Raw genomic sequence first — 8,828 nt, 5'->3', positions numbered from 1 at the left:
AGCAAGTACAGGTCATCTTCAATAGAGGTGTCATGCATGGTATGTGTCTGCAACCAGCTGGCGAAACTCCTGGTTTGTTCACGTGTAATCCAGTCATCAGACCGCTCCGGGTGTTTGGAGCGTAGCAAATTCTTGTGTTCATCCATATACGGTGCCACCAAGGCGAGATTCTGTAGAACTGTGTAGTGTGCTTCAGTGAGAGAATGTCCGTCCATACATATTATTTGTTCCCCTCCTAGCATGCCTTTTCCATCCAGTCTGCCCTTATGCCGCGATTCAGGAACACCAATCGGCTTAAGGTCAGGAATAAAGTCCATACAAAACTCAATGACCTCCTCATTTTCATGGCCCTTGGAGATGTTTCCTTCTGGCCTAGCACGGTTATGAACATATTTCTTAAAGACTCCCATGAACCTCTCAAAGGGGAACATATTGTGTAGAAATACAAGACCCAAAACGTTAATCGCTTCGCATAGGTGAACTAGGACGTGCATCACGATGTTGAAGAAGGATGGTGGGAACACCAACTCGAAACTGACAAGACATTGCACCAAATCATTCTCTAACCTTGGTATGATTTCTGGATCAATTACCTTCTGAGAGATTGCATTGAGAAATGCACATAGCTTCACAATGGCTAATCGAACGTTTTCCGGTAGAAGCCCCCTCAATGCAACCGGAAGCAGTTGCGTCATAATGACGTGGTAGTCATGAGACTTTAGGTTCTGGAACTTTTTCTCTGCCATGTTTATTATTCCCTTTATATTCGACGAGAAGCCAGACGGTACCTTAATACTAAGCAGGCATTCAAAGAAGATTTCCTTCTCTTCTTTGGTTGTCTGTCCTGAAAGGTTACTGAGAGCAGGCCAATCATTGATGGTCACGAACAACAACACCTTTAGGTCAAATTCTTCCCCCATGTGCTCATCCCACGCACGTACACCTGTTCCATTCCACAGTTGTAAGAGTTCTTCAACTAATGGCCTTAGGTACACATCAATTTCGTTGCCGGGTTGCTTAGGGCCTTGGATGAGCACTGGCATCATAATGAACTTCCGCTTCATGCACAACCAAGGAGGAAGGTTATACAAACATAGAGTCACAGGCCAGGTGCTATGGTTGCTGCTCTACTCCCCAAAAGGATTAATGCCATCTGCGCTTAGACCAAACCATACGTTCCTTGCATCATCTCCAAACTCCTTCCCGTACTTTCTTTCGATTTTTCTCCACTGCGACCCGTCAGCGGGTACTCTCAACTTTCCGTCTTTCTTATGGTCTTCTCTGTGCCATCGCATCGCCTTGGCATGCTCTTTGTTTTGGAACAAACGTTTCAACCGTGGTATTATAGGAGCATACCACATCACCTTGGCAGGAATCTTCTTCCTGGGGCGCTCGCCCTCGACATCACCAGGGTCATCGCGGCTGATCTTATAGCGCAATGCATCGCATACCGGGCAAGCGTTCAAATCTTCATACTCACCGCGGTAGAGGATGCAATCATTAGGGCATGCATGTATCTTTTGCACCTCTAACCCTAGAGGGCAGACAGCCTTCTTTGCATGGTACGTACTCTCGGGCAATTCGTTGTCCTTTGGAAGCATATCCTTTATCATTACCAGCAACTTCCAAATCCCTTGTCAGATACACCATTCTCTGCCTTCCATTGCAGCAATTCCAGTGTGGTGCCCAGCTTTTTCTTGTCACCTACGCAATTCGGGTACAACAATTTTTTGTGATCCTCTAACATGCGCTGCAACTTCTTCTTCTCCAAATCACCTGCGCAGTTTCTCTTTGCATCGGCAATGGCCCGACCTAGATCATCAACAGGCTCATCCGATGCCTCTTCTTCAGCTTCTTCCCGCATTGCCGGCTCAGCTTCTTCCCGCATTACCGGCTCAGCTTCTTCCCTCATTGTTGTATCATCGTATTCAGGGAACCCATGGCCAGGATAGTTGTCGTCGTCCTCTTCTTCTTCATTGTATTCCATCATAACCTCTCTTTCTCCATGCTTGGTCCAAACATTATAGTGGGGCATGAAACCGGACTCAAACAGGTGGACGTGAATGGTTCTTGACGTAGAGTAATTGCGACCATTCTTACAGCCAGCACATGGACAATGCATAAAACCATCCGCTCGCTTGTTTGCCTCAGCCGCAAGCAGAAAAGTACGCATGCCATTAATTAACTCGGGAGAGCATCGGTCATCGTACATCCATTGCCGGCTCATCTTCAATACACAGCACCGAAAACATCAAATTAATACAATACATAAAGTTCATACATAAAGATCATACAACACTTAAATGCAACAAATAAATAACTCTCTAGCTAAAGAATTTAAATGCAACAACAAATGCTATCAAGATCGCAACTAAGGTAACAATTGATCCAATAGCATAATGATACCAAGCCTCACTATGAATGGCATATTTTCTAATCTTTCTAATCTTCAAGCACATTTTCTCCATCTTAATCTTGTGATCATCGACGACACCGGCAACATGCAACTCCAATTCCATCTTCTCCCCCTCAATTCTTTTCAATTTTTCCTTCAAATCCTTGTTTTCTCTTTCAACTAAATTTAACCTCTTGACAATATGGTCGGTTGGAATTTCGGGTTCAACTACCTCCTACATACAAATATCTATGTCAACTTGATGGGCATAATTTGTCATAAACACGAAATGCAATGAATAGTTTTAAAAGAGAATATACCACATCCGAATCATAACCCGGACGAGGGCCGACGGGGACGGATATCAAAACCATGGCACTATGCATAACAAACAACGTATGGGTAAGATAATTATACGAGTAACTATATATCCAAATCACACAAACATCATTTTTTTATATAAAACTTCATGATCAAGAGGCTCACCACAAGGTGGTGCCGGCGACGTGACATTGCGAGCGATCGACGGTGGTTACGACGGAGATTTAGAAGGTACTAAGTAAACCAGACCTACATATGCAAAATTAAGTGTTATTTTTGACCTCAAATTGCATATAAATCAAATACTAGCACATATATATAGTTCCTCCCAAATTACTAAACTCAAAAATCAATCACTATATAAAGCATTGCACGAGCTAATCTAGCAATGAGAGATGAAAGGAAAAAGTTGCTAACCTTTGTGATCATTTGAATGGATGGGGGCCTTCAAATCTTGGGCAAAATGTGTGATGATCTTGAGAGGAAGAGGGAAAAGAACAGAGAGGAGAGGGGAAAGGGGAAGAACAGAGCGAGCTCGGGTGGACGAAGGGTCTATGTAGGACGACCTTTAGTACCGGTTCGTGATACGACCCGGCACTAAAGGTGCTGGAGGGGCCCCGGACAGACAACATCCTGCCACCACTCACTTTAGTACCGGTTCGTGGCACGAACCAGTGCTAAAGGTTCGTCACGAACCGGTACTAATGAGAGCGGCCCGACTAGCCGTTGGAACCGGCACTAATGTACACATTAGTGCCGACTCAAATTCAAACCGGCAATAATATGCTTCACGTTTGACCCTTTTTCTACTAGTGCTAGTAGGCCAAACCAAACTGATAATTCAAAGAGACTTGCAAAGATAACCAATCATACATAAAAGAATTCATAGAAGATTCAAATATTATTCATAGATAGACTTGATCATAAACGCACAATTCATCGATCTCAACAAATACACCGCAAAATAAAAAAGAAGATTACATCGAATAGATCTCCATGAGAGAGGAGGAGAACATTGTATTGAGATCCAAAAAGAGAGAAGAAGCCATCTAGATACTAGCTATGGACCCGTAGGTCTGAAGTAAACTACTCACACTTCATCGGAGGGGCTTGGATGATGATGTAGAAGCCCTCCGTGATCGATGCCCCCTCCGGCGGAGCTCCGGAACAGGCCCCAAGATGGGATCTCGTGGATACAGAAAGTTGCGGCGGTGGAATTAGGTTTTTGGCTCCGTCCCCGATCGTTTGGTGGTACGTGGATATATATTGGAGGAAGAAGTACGTCGGTGGAGCTTCGAGGGGCCCACGAGGCAGGGGGCGTGCCCTAGGGGGGGCCTACCCTCGTGAGCACCTCGTGGCTTTCTTGACGGATGGTCCAAGTCTCCTGGATCTTATCTGATGAGAAAATCATGTTTCCGAAGGTTTCATTCCATTTGGACTCCGTTTGATATTCCTTTTCTTCGAAACCCTAAAACAGGCAAAAAACAACAATTCTGGGTTGGGCCTCCGGTTAATAGGTTAGTCCCAAAAATAATAGAAAAGTGGAAAATAAAGCCCAATAATCTCTAAAACAGTAGATAATATAGCATGGAGCAATCAAAAATTATAGATATGTTGGAGACGTATCAGTGTGCTTGTTTGCTTTCTTCACTAAGTAGATCTTGTTTTTCCTTTTTGTTTCTGTTTCTGTTTCACTAAGTGTGCTAGTCGCCCCAAAGTTCAACCCATGGTCCTCCTGTCCGATCACCTTCGACCACCGGGACCACCCCACTAGTATCCGTCATGGCGGATTCGCCGCACTGGTCCTAGACCCAATCATCGACGGATTTCACCTCACTCAAGTCCTTATGGACGGTGGCGGCAGCTTGAACCTGCTTTATCAGGACACAGTGTGCAAAATGGGTATAGACCCCTCAAGGATCAAACGCACAAAAACGACCTTCAAAGGCGTCATACCAGGTGTAGAGGCCCATTGCACAGGCTTAGTCACACTGCAAGTGGTCTTCGGATCTTCGGATAACTTCCGAAGCGAGGAGTTAATCTTCGATATAGTCCCATTCCGCAGTGGCTATCATGCACTGCTCGGGCAAACCGCATTCGCGAGATTCAACGCAGTACCACACTATGCATATCTCAAGCTCAAGATGCCGGGACCTCGGGGGGTCATCACAGTCAATGGAAACACAGAGCGCTCTCTCCGTACGGAGGAGCACACTGCGGCCCTTGCAGCAGAAGCACAAAGCAGCCTCTTAAGGCACTCCACCAGTTCGGCGATTCAAGACCCGGACAGTTTCAAGCACGCTCGGAGTAATCGACAACAAGACTGCCTGGCACGTTCCGAGCTCGCATAGCAATGCGGTCCCCACCCCAGTACCAGCCAAACGGTGAAATCCAGGTCCGACCTCGGCCATGTGGTTCGGGTCAGTCTTGGTATACCGCGTCATCACCATGGCCCAGGCTTCCTTGGCACCTTGACGGCAGGCCGATATCTTCCATAATCGGAAGCGTCGCCGTGCTCCCTTGAGCTTCTCCGCAAGCTCTCCAATGCCTTCTGGCAGGGAGACGGCTGGCCACAAGGGCTGGGAAACACCTTGCTTCACCTGCCGAACTTGTTCGTGCAGTTGTGAGAGCTTCGATAGAAGATCACCCGCAGACCCGGGCATCTCCTCCGCGGGATGACCCGTCAGCATACCTGCAGAGATAACTCTATTAGCCGGCTTCTCCGCCGACCCCTTTTTTAAGGGTTCGTTCAAGCACTTACTGAAAATGCCGCGTCGAAGCCGCTTATTCTCCTTCTCGGAGTCCGCAAGCTGGGCTCGAACATCTTTCAGTTCCATGCTCAGCTTGGTATTGGCGTCTTGGAGATTTTTTTCTCCCGCCTGACCTCAGTCAGCACGCGTTTGCCAGCCTTTAGCTGTCGTACGGCATGCTGGTCCTCCAGATTGTCTCTGGATTCATCTGCAATATCTATTGTTAGATCTGCAGCCACGCCGCACACTATATGGTACCTGTCATTCTTTGAAAGAAATGTTACCAGCTGGGGACTTTTTAGGTTCCTTCAATGCGGCAACAGCGGCTCGAAGTTGGGTCTTGCATTCCTCCAGCTCCTGTGACAGTCGAGTATTCTTCTCTGTAAGAACCTGCACAATAAGATGATCCTTAAATCAGTTCTGCTAATTGTGAACCCACGTACGTGTCTTATCTCAAAGAAATAACCCGGTAGCAGCAGGTCGCACACTTGTTCAAGTGCAGCAGTTTTCTTCACCTACCAGGGTGCCACGGTGCCGGTTTCATTCAATCCTCTGCACCTAGCCATATCTTTTCTCTACCAACACGGAATAAATTCTGCACCTACTAATCTTATCTTATCTCAAAGAATACTTGACAACCATGAATGACGACGGCGGGTGAAATGAAAATGAAAGGAGAGGAAAGGCAAGGCTCACTCACATCGTTGGCGAAGAAGACGCGGCTATAGGTGTAGCTGCCGGCGGGGTAGATCCAGGAGTTGGCGATGAAGCTGAGGTTGCCGCGGCCGGGACGTCGTGGGGGGGTGACGATCTTGAGCAGGAACTCGGGGCTGTGGTAGTTGTTGACGACGATGGCGCCCGGCACCCCCAGCTTCTCCATCTCCTAGTCGAAGGTGAGGCCGAACTTGGACTCCCCCGTCGTTGTCGTCTCCTCACGCACGGGCGCGCCGGCCTTCGTGGTTCCGGCGACCTTCGACGGAGAGGAGGGCGTCGGCGTCCTTGGAGCGGAAGAAGAGGAGGCCGAGGGAGCGGAGACGAGCACGAACTAGTTGCTGGAGTTGCAGATGGTGAAGACAGACGTGCCGGTGAGCGCGCGCGCGACCTCGTCGAGCCGAGCGCGAGAAACTAGGCGGCGCTATGGGGCCTCGGCGGGCGCGCTGCGATGAGCGCGGGGCACGGGGCGGCGAAGCAAGAGGCAAGGTTGGAGAGGAAGGAGGAGGAGGCGGCGAGGGGGTTGGGAGGCGGGGAGGGGGAGGGGAGGGGCAGGACATGCGGCAGCGGTGATCTGAATCAGGGGGGAGAGGATGAGAGGGAGGGGATCGATGGGAGTTAGGGTTTGGAGTAGTTGGGCTGTAGGTGGGGTTTTCTTTTTTTTCTCTTTTTTTCTTTTAGGTGGGCTGCGGGTGGGATCTGAATCGGGGGCAGAGGAAGGATGGATGGATGTGTGCCATGTCATTGATCCATGGCACACACGTTTCAACCAATGAGAACAAAGCTTATATAATTGTGGTTTTTCTTTTTCTTTTTCTTATATTTTCGCACCAGGGTGTATTTTGGAATGGTATAATTTGTTCGGATGATCTCGTATTGTGCAAAAGGGTGCATATTGGAATGACAAACAATGTTGCCTAAGAAGTTTTCATTTTCTTTGAACAAAAAAATATTTTCCATTTTTCGGGTGTCCAAAATGAGTTTTTTATGAAGGATGTACAATATATTTGTTGCAAAATTGGACCAAATCAATTTTCTAAATATTTAGACCATGTTTAATGTACAATTGACCAAATCGTTGGGTGTCAAAAGATTTTATCCACCTCTCATGAAAAAAACAAATTTCCGCTGATTCAGCAGGAAGCGGGGCAAATTTGAACTGCAGCTACCTCATAGTTTGCTCTTTATTTTTTCCAAAAATTATTTATAGGTACATAAGTATCTATTTAATAAGAGAAACACCAAAAGTTTCCCAAGATCCAACCACTAGCTAGGAACGGGCATGCCAGCCGTTTTAACCGTATTTTCAAACGGGCATGAAAAATTGAAAAAAATTAAAAAATTGGAAAACCTTAGCATTGTGTCATTACATGTGACCAAGTTACTAGGAAAAATAATAAACTTGTAATAGTAATTATTTCAAAAAAGTGTTCTTAGAAATGAGCTATCATGTGTGAAGATTCATGGCTTTCAAGCCAAATGATCGATCTTATAGCCACATTCATGGCATAGTTTGTTCAAATGATCTCATATCATGCACAAGGGTGTATATTGGAATGGAAAACAATGTTTCCTAAGGAAGTTTTCATTTTCTTCGGATGAAAAATTCATTTTCCATTTTTTGGGTGCCCAAAATGAGTTTTTTGTGAAGGACCTACCATATATTTGTTGCAAAAATGGACAAAATCATTTTATAAAGTATTAGGCCATATTTAATGTAAAATTGACCAAATGTTTGGGTGTCAAGAGTTTTTATGCACCTCTCGTGAAAAAACAAATTTTCGCCGATTCCGTTGGAAGCGGGTCAATTTTCAACTGCAGCTGCCTCATAGTTTGTGATTTATTTTTTCCAAAAATTATTTCTAGGTACACAAGTGTCTGTTTAATCATAGAAACATCACAAAAATTCAAGATTCAACAACTAGCTATGAACGGTCATGCCCGCCGTTTTAACCACATTTTGAAATGGGCATGAAAAATTCAAAAAAAATTCAAAAATTAAGAAAACCTTCGCATTATGTCATTACATGTGACCAAGTTACCAGGAAAAATAATAAAATTGTAATAAGGTAATTATTTTTAAAAAGTGTTCTTAGAAATGAGCTATCATGTGTGGAGATTCATGGCTTTCAAGCCAAATGATCAATCTTATGGCCACATTCATGGCATAGTTTGTTCAAATGATCTCATATCGTGAACAATGGTGCATATTGGAATGGAAAACAATTTTGCCTAAGGGAGTTTTCATTTTCTTTGCATGGAAAATTCATTTTCCATTTTCCGAGTGCCTGAAATGAGTTTTTTTTGTGAAGGACCTACCATATATTTGTTGCAAAATTGTACCAAATCAATTTTATAAAATACTAGGACATATTTAATGCACAATTGACCAAATGGTTGGGTGTAAAAAGTTTTGATCCACCTCTTGTGAAAAAGACAAATTCCCGCCGATTCAGTAGGAAGCGGGTCAAATTTGAACTACAGCTGCCTCATAGTTTGCTCTTTATTTTTTCCAAAAATCATCTCTAGGTACATAAGTATCTATTTAATCAGAGAAACAGCAAAAAAAATCCAAGATTCAACCACTAGCTAGGAACGGTCATTCCCGCCGTTTTGACCGCATTTTGAAACGGGCATAAAAAAATCAAAAA

This window comes from Triticum urartu, chromosome 7A (genome assembly GCF_056163025.1).
Source record: "Triticum urartu cultivar PI428250 chromosome 7A, HENAU_Tu73, whole genome shotgun sequence".
NCBI lineage: Eukaryota > Viridiplantae > Streptophyta > Magnoliopsida > Poales > Poaceae > Triticum > Triticum urartu.
The sequence above is the reverse complement of the archived record's forward strand: the minus strand, read 5'-3'. Positions refer to the sequence as shown.